At 38.3% G+C, this 14,289-nt stretch overlaps 1 long non-coding RNA gene across 2 annotated transcripts in view; it reads left to right on the top strand.

Moving 5' to 3' along the window:
* Positions 1-4,292: 4,292 nt before the first annotated feature.
* The window catches only part of LOC136664363 (uncharacterized), a 29,476-nt gene continuing 19,479 nt past the window's right edge, over positions 4,293-14,289 (top strand). The window contains exons 1-3 of one of the 2 annotated variants that reach the window (XR_010795125.1): positions 4,293-4,395; positions 6,639-6,753; positions 7,976-8,054. This is a non-coding gene — a long non-coding RNA (uncharacterized lncRNA). Of the gene's footprint in view, positions 4,396-4,467; positions 4,548-6,638; positions 6,754-7,975; positions 8,055-14,289 lie in introns of those variants that run through there. The other variant, XR_010795126.1, reaches the window with a different exon arrangement.

Raw genomic sequence — 14,289 nt, 5'->3', positions numbered from 1 at the left:
ATGGCTGATACAAAGCAATGATACCACTTTAAAATAAGATTACACTCTTAAAGGTTTATAACTGGTTTAAAAGTGTTTATTCATTATGTGGTTAATACATTAATAATCAGTAATAATCAGTTATAACACATTGGTAGAAAGGGCAACAGTGATCTGTTGTTTGCCAAAAAGTGAACCCACGTCCATCTACACTGTTAAATCTTTTCTGACTGCACTTTCTCTAATCCGTGAGTGAATATTAACCCCGTCAGCTTCAGCACATATTTGTTAATCAGTGATAATGTGGTGTGTTCCTTAACCTTTGAAATGACTAAATTCCCATTCTCAGGTTCCGACAGAGGTAGCTGTCAATTACTATGTTACAAATGATTATTAATGACCTATAAACCATTTATAAACCTTTAAAAGTAGTCTTATTTAAAGTGGCACTGTGACATACAAACTCATGTGCAGCTGATCCAGAGCGGCATTTCATGTTTTTTATTTTCTTTTTTTTAATTATTAAAAATGTACAATCAGTATTTGTCTTGATAATGTGTGCAGTAGTATCTGAATATTGTTGTTTTTCTCAGTTTTGCAGCACACACACACACACACACACACACACACACACAAAGGTTCTAGGCCTATAATCCTTTTTCTTCAAACATATCATTCTGTTGGTTTCCTCCACTGCTAAATACGTCAGCATCTCTGCCATCACATCTGTTAACATCATTTACAATGGACCCTAGCCATGTCTCTCTCTCTCTCTCTCTCTCTCTCTCTCTCTCTGTCTCTCTCTCTCTCCTCTCTCCCCCTTTCTTTATCTCCTCCCCTTCCTCACTGTTTTCTTTCCCCTTTTTCAGCCTATTGGAGTTTTAAACTTTATCCCCCTCTTCTGTTTTTGTGGGAGAATGCTGTAGTTCACAAAATGGCTGTTAGCATGGCAAGACCCCTCAGTGTTTGAAAGGCTCTTTAGCACCGTCTGAAATATGTGTAATGCAGGTGGTGGGCATTTTTCTGAAGTATAAACACAACCCCAGCGTTTCCCTTCTGTTTTCCGCCATTCCAGTTGTTATTTGCATTAATCTGGATTAAGTTCTAAACTCAAGCCTTTTTAAAGGATCAGTTTTAGTTGATCCCTCTCATCGCTATATAACATAGAGTGGCCCTACAACTTATTTGGATGTATGTCTTGGGATCCCTGTGTTTGGAAACAAACTTTATTAGTCAGTTATTAAAAATAATGGAGTCACGTCCATTTTGGTGATATTTTGTCTTTGAGTGGTTTGCAGCTGAGTGTGAAATGGTTCCTCCAGGTTTGAAGCAATGCATATCTCCCAGAAAAAGACGGCACGCTCCCTCCAGGTAAGGGGTTCGAATTTTGTCATGAGCGATGCGATGAGGGGTAATTAATTTGACCAAAGTTTAGCTGCAGCTGCTGCATTAATGCAGTCATTGTACAGGGCATAAGTGGAAAAGCAGGAACTGAATCATAAAGCTTTTCAATGAACCAGTCAATGTAGTATCCCATATTAATAGGAGACATTCGAAGAGGTTTTGGCATTTAGTAAGGATTTCAAATGGATGCTTCCTATTAGACATACACCAGGCAATGCCAACTAAGTAGAATCAGATGTTATGGCTGGCCTTGGGATTGTCCATGAGGAGCCAGAGACAGAGACATTGCTTGCCCTGTTGCTATTGCAAATTTGAGGTTAATTAAGTGGATACACAGATGAGATGAGATGAAACTGCCTTTACACACCTCTGAGATGTCACAGTATCTCCTAGACAAAGTAAGAACAAACCCAATAACAGTGTCCCAGTGATTTTTGGCTACTGTGCATAGTAGATTTATAGTGTACTCTAAAAGACCACCTCCAATGAAAACAAGTTTATTTACAAACAGTCAGCACCATGCCTGAGCATTTCTGCTTTTAAAAAGCATTGTTTTTAAAACAGAGTCTTAAATTCAGACTCAGACAGCCAGGATTTCTTATGTCACAAATCTAAGCAGCCAGTCCTGTCGCTTTGTGCATTGGGGAGGGATGGTTGTGGTGTTTCATTGACCTGTAATATGGAGAATAGAGTCTCTATCATTGCTACGTTACGTTGGTGAAAGGTCCACCCCCCCCCCCCCCCCCTGATTTCAGGATAGTGCTGTAAAAGTGAAAATTCCACAAATTCCACTCTGCAACTGTAGGGGGAGCCCTGGAGCAAAAATACCAAAGCTTAACTAGGGGGAAAATAGACATTATGTGTATCTTTAAAAGAAGGATTTAGATCCAAATCTATTTAAAGGCCTGTTTATAAATGTTCTTCTTTAATGAACTGAGTCGGAGCTTGTCTCAAATCGCTTCAAATGTTATGCAGAAAGTGAGATAAATGTTTGTTAAAATTGTTTACAAAAATAAATGGGAGAGGCATCCGGACTGTGTTGTGGAATAGATAATGATAACAGAGTAAGATAGTTTACTTCCTAATACAGAACAATACATAAAAAACACCACAGCAGTATATCTTCCCTACTATACTTCAGTGATGACAAAAGCCACCATATACCCTCTCATTTACTTAGCAATCGTTCGACAAATCATCCTCTCCTCCAGTGATCACAGGAGGCTGTGACCTATTGTGTGACAGTGTATAGTCAGGCACCTTTTTCCTTCTTTTCAAGGTTTTTTTTCCCCCCTGACATCCCCAAAGCAGTCAGTTATGGCACGTGGAATAGAAAAGACAAAATGGTAGACGTTTCTTGCATTTGGCTCAGAAATATACTCCACCTCTCTCTCTCTCTCTCTCTCCCCTCCTCCCCTTTCATTCTTTTCAGTGGATAGAAATCAGCTGTAAGGCATGTGTCTCTCTTTTTCCACTCCTCTCTCGTCAATTCGAACTCGGGACATCCCACCCATCCTGCCCTTACTGGCTCCTTTTTTTTCCCTCTGAAGCTTTCTTCCCACATTTTCTGGCACACTCCTGATGTTGATGTGGCAGACAATTAGATGAGTCTTTAGAAGAGAGAGAGAGAGAGAGAGAGAGAGAGAGAGAGAGAGAGGGAGGGATGTGCTTGTTGGCCTATATTACGATTAACATGAATATTTTTTTCCCTCTCTCACACTCCTGATGTTGATGTGGCAGTCATAGGAGAGAGAGAGAGAGAGAGAGAGAGAGAGAGAGAGAATAATGAAAGAAAGGGTCAGATATTTCTACTGACATGACATGACACCCCCCCCCCCCCCTCCCCCAGCGTTTGTATTTGTCCACACAACTGCCTGTAAAATCAGTGTAAGACACAGATCATAAGAAGTGATAAAATATACTAGAGTGGAAATCCCAACGTGTCATTTAAACATATATAAGAATAGAAATGTGAAATATTAGTTAGGGTTAATATAACACACTTATATGCAGAGATGAGCCAAACATAATGTACATTTTTAATGAGAGTTGATAAGATCAGTGAAGGGCACTGCTTATAGTAGTAGAAAATAGTTTAAATTAATGTAGAAACACTGACACTGAGCCCAACGCCCAATGGAAATAAGTAGAAACTAGTGCCAGTGTGGTGTTCTAATATCTCTCACTCTATGACCTGTGACCTCCATTCTCATTTAGGCTTGACCTTTTATAACCCACAGGCCACGCTGAAAATATCAGGTTATATTTTAGCATGTAGCATCATTGCTCTGCAAACAAAAATTACATATAATTTGGTGTATTAACTTACAGTGATGTTTTATGGTTCACTTCTACTTTACTTTTTTTATGGAGACCTAACTTAAATTTATTGTTTTGCTACTTTTTTTCTGTAACAAAAAAATTCTTTACTGAGAACAAAGGAATGAACGGGTGGGAGAGAAAATACAGGAAAAAAAAGAAAAGGACGGGCAGCAGACAGAAGTAGGCCTCATACAGCCACTCATCTTTCAGCACAAACACTGACCAATCAGACACCTTAAGGCAAGAGTCTGACTCCGCCCACCATCAGATATCCCAAGCCTGCTCAAGCAATGTCTCTTTTCTCCCATCTTTGTCCTTCCATATCAACCACAGGGCTGTATTTTTCACATGTTTACATTGTTTCTTATAGTAGTCTTCTGTGTATTTATTCCTTAGTGAGCACCAGATTCCTCTTTCTACAAAAACCTTATGATTTTAACAGCGCAGTGTCTCCTTTGATTAGCTCCACCCTGTTAGAACCCTTCCAAAAAAAAGCCCACTAACTTCCTAAAACCCACAACACTGATATTTCTGATTTTCGTGTGTAATTAAGCACAGCACTTCCACTAGGGGGCGCAGCTTTGAAATACAAATCTCATCATTTTTGACTCCCACAAATGTAGTCACTATCTGCATTTTCCTGCCAGAACGACTGGATTCTGTTCGTATAAATAAAGCCACTGGTCCCAGGTCAGTTTTAGAAGCTAAAACATTGTGGTTAGAATGAAGGCTGAACTGATTTCAGGTCATACATTTGGACACAGCGGGGATTCCTCTGTGATTTGTCAGAATGGTTAAGTGACTCATGGGTGAAAACGAGAGAATGGAAAAGCAGGCAAGGGGTAAATTATTTGTATGGAGTTGTTTAAATGTGTATTGTTTGTATTATTTCATCATATCATTCATATGGATATTCATTAATAATAATTTGTTTACTTATTTTGGTAGCTAGTTAGCCATTAGCATATTTGCTACCGCTGTCATGGTAACTACCACAATTTCCCTCTCATTTTGCTACGACAATTTTGGGCTGCCTTCTATTGCTACTAATCTTGAAAAAAAAATGCAACAATTGTTAGGATTACTAAGAGTTAGCATGCTAGATCTAGCTAGCAAGATGTTTATGAAATTCACAGATTTCTTTCCAATATCATTTAATAATCAACACTCTCTGAAATAAGCAATTCTGTAGTTTTTTCTGATCATTCAGATCTTTTCTGACCCAGCGCATCTGTCTCAAACTTATGTCAGTGCAGGTGGGACTATGCCACGCTGGCTGATGAACACTGAACTGCAGGCTTTTAAGGGATTTCTTTCTTTTTTTTTTTAATGGGGATCCCCTCTGTGTATTTCCACCTGGCCAGTGGTATTTCCACCAGACCATGGGGTTTTTAAAGACCCTCATTTCCAAGGGCTCGGAAAGTCATAAAAGGATCATCGCATCATCTTCCCTTTTTACCTGTTTTCTGCAGCCTATTATCACACCAGGACTCAGTAAGAAGGTTTATGGGCAGTGGGGTTGGATAGGTGCAGGAAGGTCCTTGGGCACCTTTTGAAGTCTCTTGTTGCCTGTTAAGGGCCATGAGGGAAAGACAACACAGTGGGCCATGGTCCATAATCAGTGCTTTTAGGTTGGGTCAGTTAATGAAGGCTTCTGCTCAGGTAACTGACTAATTTCCTGCAGGCCCACAGGCCAGTGGCAGCTTCATACAGGCCTCAGCCTCTATGGTGTTCATGCTGCTAATGTGGTCATCAAGCTTTTGTAGGACGGATAATAAGCATGAGATAAACTGTGCTTTATGTTGTGTTAAGTGTCTTGAACCCACTGATCTCTACTGGTGGTTTTCTGGAATAAGACATTCATTCATTCATTATCTGTAACCGCTTATCCAGTTCAGGATCGTGGTGGGTCCAGAGCCTACCTGGAATCATTGGGCGCAAGGCTGGAATAAGACATAACAAAGCAAAAAGAAATATTTACAATCAAATGAAAATACAAATTCATTAATCCTCTGCTTCCTCTGAGGCAGTGGCTAAGACAGAGTGGAGGAGATAGCACATGATTGCTGCCTATGAGGAAGCAGAGCATTAATTTAGTACCTTCAGAGGCAGTAATCATAAATCAAGTGTGCAAAATGTACTTTAGAACCTGCCTCAGAGGCAGCAGAATTGTATTGTTTCTGCAGCTTCCACTGAGGCAGCAATTTAAACACAAATGTGCAGGAAAGTAATTCTTCAGAATGTGCCTCAGAGGCAGCAGAGCACTGCTGCTTCATCAGAAGCTGTTAAATTAACCCACATTTAAGCAAAACAAAATGCTGAGATCTTCGCAACATTTCTAACAAATTATAAAGCAGAACTAACTCTGCAATGAAATAAAAACAATACTGCAAATGTATTTCTTCCACTCCGGTTTCCTCCCACAGTCCAAAAACATGTTGGTATGTGGATTGGTGTCTCAAAAGTGTTACAGATAATAAATTAATGTACGAATGTTTTTTTTTCCAGAGTCATTTTTAGCAGTCAAAATATGGAAACCACAAGGGTCTAGGCAAAGCTTTACTGGTTTATAGTGTGGTATTTGGAAATCTGCCCAATGAATGCTAACCAAACAAATTCATCCCCACACGTTGGCTGGTAACCAATTACATTATTTCTGCCTTGAAGGCAGTGCTGCCTCCAGAACCATTTTGTGTGATGATTTTTGCACATAAGCTTAGCTGCTCAGCCTAGCTAACCACTAAGATGAATACCATGCTAACAGAGCTATTGCCACCCAAGGAAAGAACAACAAATTCAAATCATTGCCAAAGCTTGCCAGAATTTTTCATGAAGTTTGAAATTCAGTTTTCTTTCTGAATATAAGTCTTGCAAGCTCAAAAAAACGAACCATTCAGCTTTTGCTGATGCTTAAATATATGTATTTATGCTAGTTATTTTCCAGAGGAAACCCTTGCAAACATGGGGAGAACACACCAAACTCTTCACAGACAGTCAACTCACAACCCCAGGACCCTGGGACTGTGCACCACCGTGCCACCCATAATCGTAAGTTTAAGTTACTTGTTTTAAATGTTGATGATGGACCAAATAAAATGATGGCTATCAATTAATCTTAACTGGTCAACCCACCTAGCGGATAAGCTTTCTTTTTTTACCTAGACTGAGCACACTTTTTCATTTGTTGATAAGCTCTTTGTAGATTGATTTTTGTATCCACATTTTCACACAAACAGAAACAAAATACACAATATTTATCTTTTCATAATAATTAGCTAGTTATTATTAGCCGGGGTGAAACTGCCTCATGAATCTTAGTATATCGATTCATTTTTAGAGATTATAGAATAAATTTGGATTAGCCTTAGCCTTTAAAAGCAATCCTTGCAACTTCTCACCAAGGTAACCATGTTTACGTACTGATTTGCTTCCCCTAGCACATCAGTTCAATGTTAGCCTCAAAACAGCACAAAGAATATGTTCACCAACACCTATTAACATCGTTAGCACAAACAATAGAGTTGCTAAGTCTAGCTGAGCTGACACATGCACCTACCTGTGATCTTTTCCACAGAGGCAAGGGATTTTGTTCCCCAACAATAGACGGTTTCATTCCCCTAAGTGTTCCTAAAGTCCCTCTTACCCACTTAACAACAAGGACACCTACTGGTTCTTGGAACCCCATCAAACCAGTCTAAAGACCCCAAAATCCCATTAACCCACCAGGGCACCCAGCACGCTCCATCTCCCTATGCCTTGATCCTATGGTTTGTAAAATGGGCCGGTGGTCATAAAATAGAGGTAATTCTCAAAGTCCCTGCTATATCCTGAAATATCCGCTACTGTAAAAAGGCCCTGTTTGCGGTTCCTGACACGTGTACATTAACACATGTTAAAAACATAAAACATGCTTTCTTTCCAGCAGTTAACCTTGCCTTTATTCTTGTTTTTATTCAGAAAGACATACACTTTTCCCACAGTATTCGTTAGCAGAATTTTGTTTGCAAGTTTAAGACTTTAATCTGAGGACATTGTGGAGAAATTCAATGAATCAATGATTATCTGAACCGCTTATCCAATTCAGGGTCGCGGTAGGGTTCCGGAGCCTACTCAGAATCACTGGGCGCAAGGCGGGAACACACCCTGGAGGGGTCTGGAGAAATTCATTGCATGATTTTACTGATATTGTAAAAGTCGTTGAAGAAATATGTATAATTCCTGACTCCTGAGTAAGGCTACTGAGTTCATCTGAGAAAATATTTGTTTTCAGGAAAACAGATGTCTCTGTGCCCAAGACGACAGAACCCCTGCCTCCATTGGGCAAGACCAGACAAAACACAACCAAGTTGGTCAGTGAAAACACTGGAAATTCATTCTTTCTTTGTATTTTTGTCAGAAAATAATTAAAAAGTTAACTAGATAGATAGATAGATAGATAGATAGATAGATAGATAGATAGATAGATACTTTATTGATCCCCAGGGGAAATTCAAGAAACAAATCACAGGTTCATATATATTTTTTCTACTTTTTAAAATTATTCTGTATTGTATTTATTTAATTGTTTGTTTGTTTATTTATTTATCATTTTACAAAAAATCCAAACCTATCGGAAAATGGGGATTTTACATAAGAGCCCAAAAAACATAGCGGTGCCATAAAAGAAGCACATTTAGTTCCTAAAAAAGTATACATTAGAAAATAAAAAGTGAGAGTGAAAACCTGTATGAGTCATTTGAAAGATTCTTAGTATACCATTACCATTAATTACAAGTTTTTAAACAAACAAACCCAAAAAACAGCCTATTTAACAAAAGTGTTCCGTCTGCTCGTGTAAAAAATAGATTTTCCTGTGTGATTTTCAGCAAAACCAAAGATAGAATATAAGATTTATTACTTTGTTTAACTTGGACATGTGGCTTTTGTCTGCTGAAAATATCTTACCATAACATAATATTAGCAAAAACCATGAAATATAATGATAGTCGTATGAGAATAGGCCCAAATTTTCACACTGAATAAAAGAGGGATTTAAAAAAATGCTGTTAATTACATTATGTTCATATGTTTATAGCAGTAACTTATAATTGATGACATGTAACAGCTTAATTTCAGCTCAAATGAAAAAATATACAGGGAATTGAATTACAAAGCTATCAGAGAGGACAGAAAATGGTGGCCTGTTTGGACCATTATTTCCTGTCTCTGGGGTAGTCTCTTAGGTGATGGTAAAAACAGAGCCTCATTGGGCCTCAGGAATGGAAGAATGTAGTTTGAATAAGTTCATATTAACCACTGGTGTCAGTGTGATTCATACCTCAAATTCCAACAAGAATGATAATGTTTACATAATTTGTCACCTGTCCTATTAAAAACAATTATTATTTATAAGGCATGAGTCTGAAACATCATGATGCAGAGCCATTTTGGGAAATATTATTATGAAAAAAATAGGGAGTCCTTGTTGGAATTAAACCTTTTGTGTAATTACTATAGTCTCTTGCATTCCAAGAAAGGTGTGTTCCATTGTGTACAGCGAAGTAGGCCTGTATTTCACAAAAATATATGTTCTACTTTGAAGTTCAGAGTATTCTGCAATGGCTTTACATTCTGCAAATGGCTTTATGATGTAGAAAACTATAACCTGGTTCTTGAAGAAGTTTTATATTTAGCTTTTAATTTACAGTCAATGTCTGTGGCCTGTACAACAAAGTGAAATAATAAAAGAAATTTATTCTGAATAGTAATTTCAACCACCTCTTTTTTACTGTAGCACAATCAATCGTAACAAGACATAGACTTGTACCTGCTTTGATTATATCACTGTACACAAGTGGATGGGGGCAAAATATTAACCTCAAAATGTCATGTCTCATCACCTACATCAGATCAAGTAAAAAAAGTCAGAAACTGACGTTCCCTTAAGAAATATATAATTGTAACAAATGTTGTAAGATTTCTGATTCATGTATAATTTCGCAAGAACAGACCGTGTCATTGATGTAAGGCACCAAAAGCTATTTTAGTACTAATGGTGTCTCTTGTGGGGAATTTAAAAAAATAAAAAATGTTGTAGGAAAGACAATTTTTGCCATTTTTAATTTCAAGAGAATCCTGTCAAACTCTTAATATCTTTAATATATTTAGATACATCTTGCAACCAACAACTTTCTCACCTTCTTTACTCTCTTTTACACTACATTTGTCTCTCTCCTTTCCTCTACTTTCTCTTAACTCACTATCTTCTCCACTCCTCCATTCATTTCATCTTCTTTTACGCCCTTTTTTATTTTCCTCCTCAGTTTGTCTCTCCTGACGTTGTTTGGCTCATCACTATTACACTCCACTGAGAGGAGGAGAGACGTGGACAGAAAAAAGAGGGCAGGGAGAGAGAGAGAGAGAGAGAGAGAGAGAGAGAGAGAGAGAGAGAGAAAATAGTGAGAGTCTTGAGAGTGTGAAATAAAGAGGAAGAGCACAGTAGAGGTAGAGAGAGTGCATACAAGGAGGTAAGGGAAGGAAAAGCTAGAGCAAGGACAGAAATAGGAAAAGAAATAGAGAGAGAAAGAAGAAATACAGTAAGTTGTAAAGGAGAAGAGAGAGGGAGAGATAAAGAGAGAGAGCTGGTGGTCAGAATATTCAGGGTTGTTTGTGTACACTGTAATCTGCGTGAGGCTGAACGCTGCAGCCACGTCTGCGTAGCCTCTCATTTCGGGTTTATTTTCAGCCCTTTATTGGCCTGACTTTCCCTCTGCCAAGGCAAAGACAAGGCCTCAACAATTAAATTGTGCTCTTTTCTGTCCCAGGACCTCTGACAGTCTCGGCCAGTCGGCTGCTTTACTTTTTCCGACATCAAACGCTAAGGCTATTTTCTTACCGTATGAGGTTAATGGGTTTTTGGGGGTGCCTTGGAATTTGAACCTAAATTTAGTGAAAGCACACACATTATCTTGGAGTTTCATTTTGTAAATTCTTCCATTTCCTGTTAATGTTTCCAGGTCCTACATATTCTTGAGGATAGCACAGATGTGATGAGGAAAGCATGCTTTCATATGAAGTGTCATTTACCCTTTATTTAAAATACTGTGCTAAAAGAGTGATTTGCTTGTTTCTACACATACTTTACATTTTTCTTATGCTCCAGCAACTATATGTACACTTTGTAGTTCTACAGTTACAGACTGTAGTCCATCTCTTGCTTTTAACATATTTTGCTCGCTTTCCCCATGTTCTTTAATGGTCAGAGCTCCACAGAGCAGATATGATCTAATCTGATATGACCTTGGCCTAATGGTTAGAGGACCGGGCTTGGTTGCCGGTTTGATCCCCATGGCTGAAGTGCCCTTGAGCAAAGCACTGGCTCCCACTGGGGATGGCTGCCCACCGCCCCTAGTGCACTAGTGTGTGTGTGAAAGATATTTCCCCAATAGGCCCACCACAATCATATCTGACCCACCACCAAAATAATTCCTGCTCTGTGGTGGTCCTGTGGGGGTCCTAGGTGAAAGGGCACTAACAATGTATTCTGAGCCCCAGTAGACTAGTGTCTGCATTTGTAGATCTATAAAGTGATTTTATGGTTATCTAAGCTGTTATCTAATAAATGACATAATAAAAGTTTCTCTCTATTGTTCTGCGATTGCAACAGTGCTGTATGAATTACTAAGAAGTGCCCCTTTTTAATCATATTTATTCATATTGTTTGTGAGGTTTTTGAGTGCTTAAGTGGAATATCCTAAAGCTGTAAAAGAAAGGTGAGATAATTAGAGCCAATGAAGGTATACTGACCTGTTTGAGCCTGATTCCTGACTATAATGACCACCTGTAGTCTGTGGTCCAGGTGTACAGTTGTAAAGAGTCTGCTGCTAAAACCCCTAAAATATTCTGTTAAACACAGGAATGTGTTACAGTGGCATTAGGGGAAAAGGATATTTAATGGAGCAATAAATATTAAATTTAAGTTGGAATTGAAAATGAATATGAGACAGGAAAAATACAAGTGCAACTGTCTAGATTATTTTAAATGGGTTGCGGTGAAGTGTTCTGTGGTCTGACAAAATCAAAAATTGAAATTCTATTTAAAACTATGAATGCTGCTTCCTCTGGGCTAAAGAGGACACAGACTGGTTTAAAGCACACTGTTCAAAAGCATGGGTGACTTACACTTCTGTAAAGGCACTGTTAATGCTGAACAATATATGCAGGTTCGGTGCAAGGCTGGAAGGGCCGTGTTTATTTTAGCAAGATAATGCCAAACCACATTCTTCATGCATTACAATAGAAAGGGGTTTTAGTAAGATTCCAGGTGCTAAATTAGAAGTGAAATGGGGAAAAAGCTATAATGGATACCTCAAACTACTACAAATATCCCAAACAATTTTTTAAAAATTAGGAGATGTCACACAATTGTAAACCTGCCCTTGTCCCAAATTTCTGGAATGTTTTGCTGGCATCAAGTTCAAAATGGTCAATACATTTTCAAACAACAATATATTTTCTAAGTTTCAATGCTTAAAATATAGTCGGTACTGCATTCTGTTTTTAGGTACTGCATTATTTTTTCCATAGAAACCCAGCATTTTTTTGGAAATGGGTTTGTACATTTGCTGTCTCTGCTCTACACAAAACTTTAAACCTGGTGTTTAAAAGCTCACGTGTATCGGCTTCAGAAAGTTTCATTTAATGAATTAATTAATCGTCTGTAACTGCTTATCCAATTCATGGTCACGGTGGGTCTGAAAATGAACTGGACAGGGCACTAGTCCATCACAAGGCACCACACATTCACACATGGACGGTTTTGAATAGTCAATCCATCTCCTGATACCTGTCTTTGGACCCTAGGACTGTGTGACAGAGACACATTCTGTTGAACCGCTGTCCCTTCCGTCTCATTTCGTTTAACGGTCTATTTACAGTCTATATTACATAAGCTGTGACCGCACAATTGGACATATTTGTCCATAGTGACTGACCTTTAAAGTAGCTGAAATCACTCATTATAAAATGTGTTTATAAAAACCTTTGGACATGCAGTGTTAGGCCATGTGCTCTATAGAGGACATACTTCTTCATGATTGGCCATTATTGTTTATTTACTGAATGTAAAATATTCTGAAAAAAATCAAACATAAAATGTGGCCTGTTTAAATGCATATGTTATATTTTATATAAATCCTTCCCACAGTGCTTTTTTTTTAAAGACTGCCATATGAATTCCCATATGTGGTTATGTTATGCTCTGTAAATTCTCTAGCAGGACTCTTATTGAAGCGCACACAAATCTTTTCAGGTATTTTTGAAGAATCTCTGGAAATGGCTGTAGTACAAAAGACTATCAGATTTAAATGACAAATGATGCATATTGGTCCAAGTGGATGAGGTTCCAAACCCTCCTGAAAAGGCGGGCCAGCTTTCCGTAGTGTTGGCGTGTGAGAGATGTGGGATGAGAGAAAAATCTGAAACCTGGACCTTTTTTTTGGGGTCAGCTACTGGAAATCCAATCCCAGTCAAATCCAACCTATTAATAATTATCTCTAAATGTTACATTTGTATGAATGGTTATGAGTTATGACTATTTGAAATTTGAAGGATTTGGAATTCCAAATATTTTCATGTATTATTTATTGTCTGCTGGTGGAGAAGTTGATATTTTTTGCTCCAAAATCCAGCCACTAGCTTGGACTCCCCAAATCATAACATACTACCAAACCAAAAGGGTGAAGATTACATCAGAGACACGAATGGATTCTCACTAGACAGCTCAATATGTTTAGAAGAGAATCCTAACCGGCCTTAATCTGTTTTGTTAGCTTAGGTATTAACAGGCGCTTGTGTTGGCAACAATGCTGAATGATGCTGAGAGAAGGAGCAAGGCAAGTTATTCTTGGCCATGGATGGGTGCAGCATTACCGGGGATTGAACTCACAATCTCCTGAGGGTAGGGCCAGCACTTAGGGTACTTGCACTACTAAGGATGAAGCAGTTGATCATTTAAACCTGAATCACCATTTGGACCTGTGTTCTCACTGCCTGGTGGGATAGTTATTCTTTACTCTTGAAAATAACTTTATTTTAAACACATAACATATGCTAAAAGTGTTATTTCAAATGATGCCAATGACAAATTTTCAGTCCCCAAGAATCGTCTATTTAAATGTGGTTCTTCCGTTATTTAACACAACTTAGTACTATATAGTACTATAGTACACAATATAGTACTAAGCAAAATTGCAATGAAACACAAATTTGGCATCTCCATTTTGTAAAAAAAAAGGAATTAATTAAAAATAAATAAATAAATCATTTGAAAGGTATCTGAAAGAGGTGATGTTTGTGAAACAGAAGGAATCCAGCGATAAGATCACATGCCATATCTTTTATCCATTAAACTATGAAGACTACGTAGGTTTTCATCATCTAGGACTTGATCAAATATTTGTTCTGTCATCAGGTGATCACTGGTTCATTCTTCTGTGATGCCCCAACTATAAAGGGCAAGAAGTCCTAGAAAGAGAAACTGGCCTCACTCTGTGGGTGGGTAGGATGGGCACGCCTCTACCCCTCTCTCTCTTGTCAGTGTGGTAG

This window comes from Hoplias malabaricus, chromosome 13, assembly GCF_029633855.1.
Source record: "Hoplias malabaricus isolate fHopMal1 chromosome 13, fHopMal1.hap1, whole genome shotgun sequence".
Lineage (NCBI taxonomy): Eukaryota > Metazoa > Chordata > Actinopteri > Characiformes > Erythrinidae > Hoplias > Hoplias malabaricus.
Note: the sequence above shows the minus strand (reverse complement) of the source record. Positions and strands in the feature narration are given on the sequence as shown.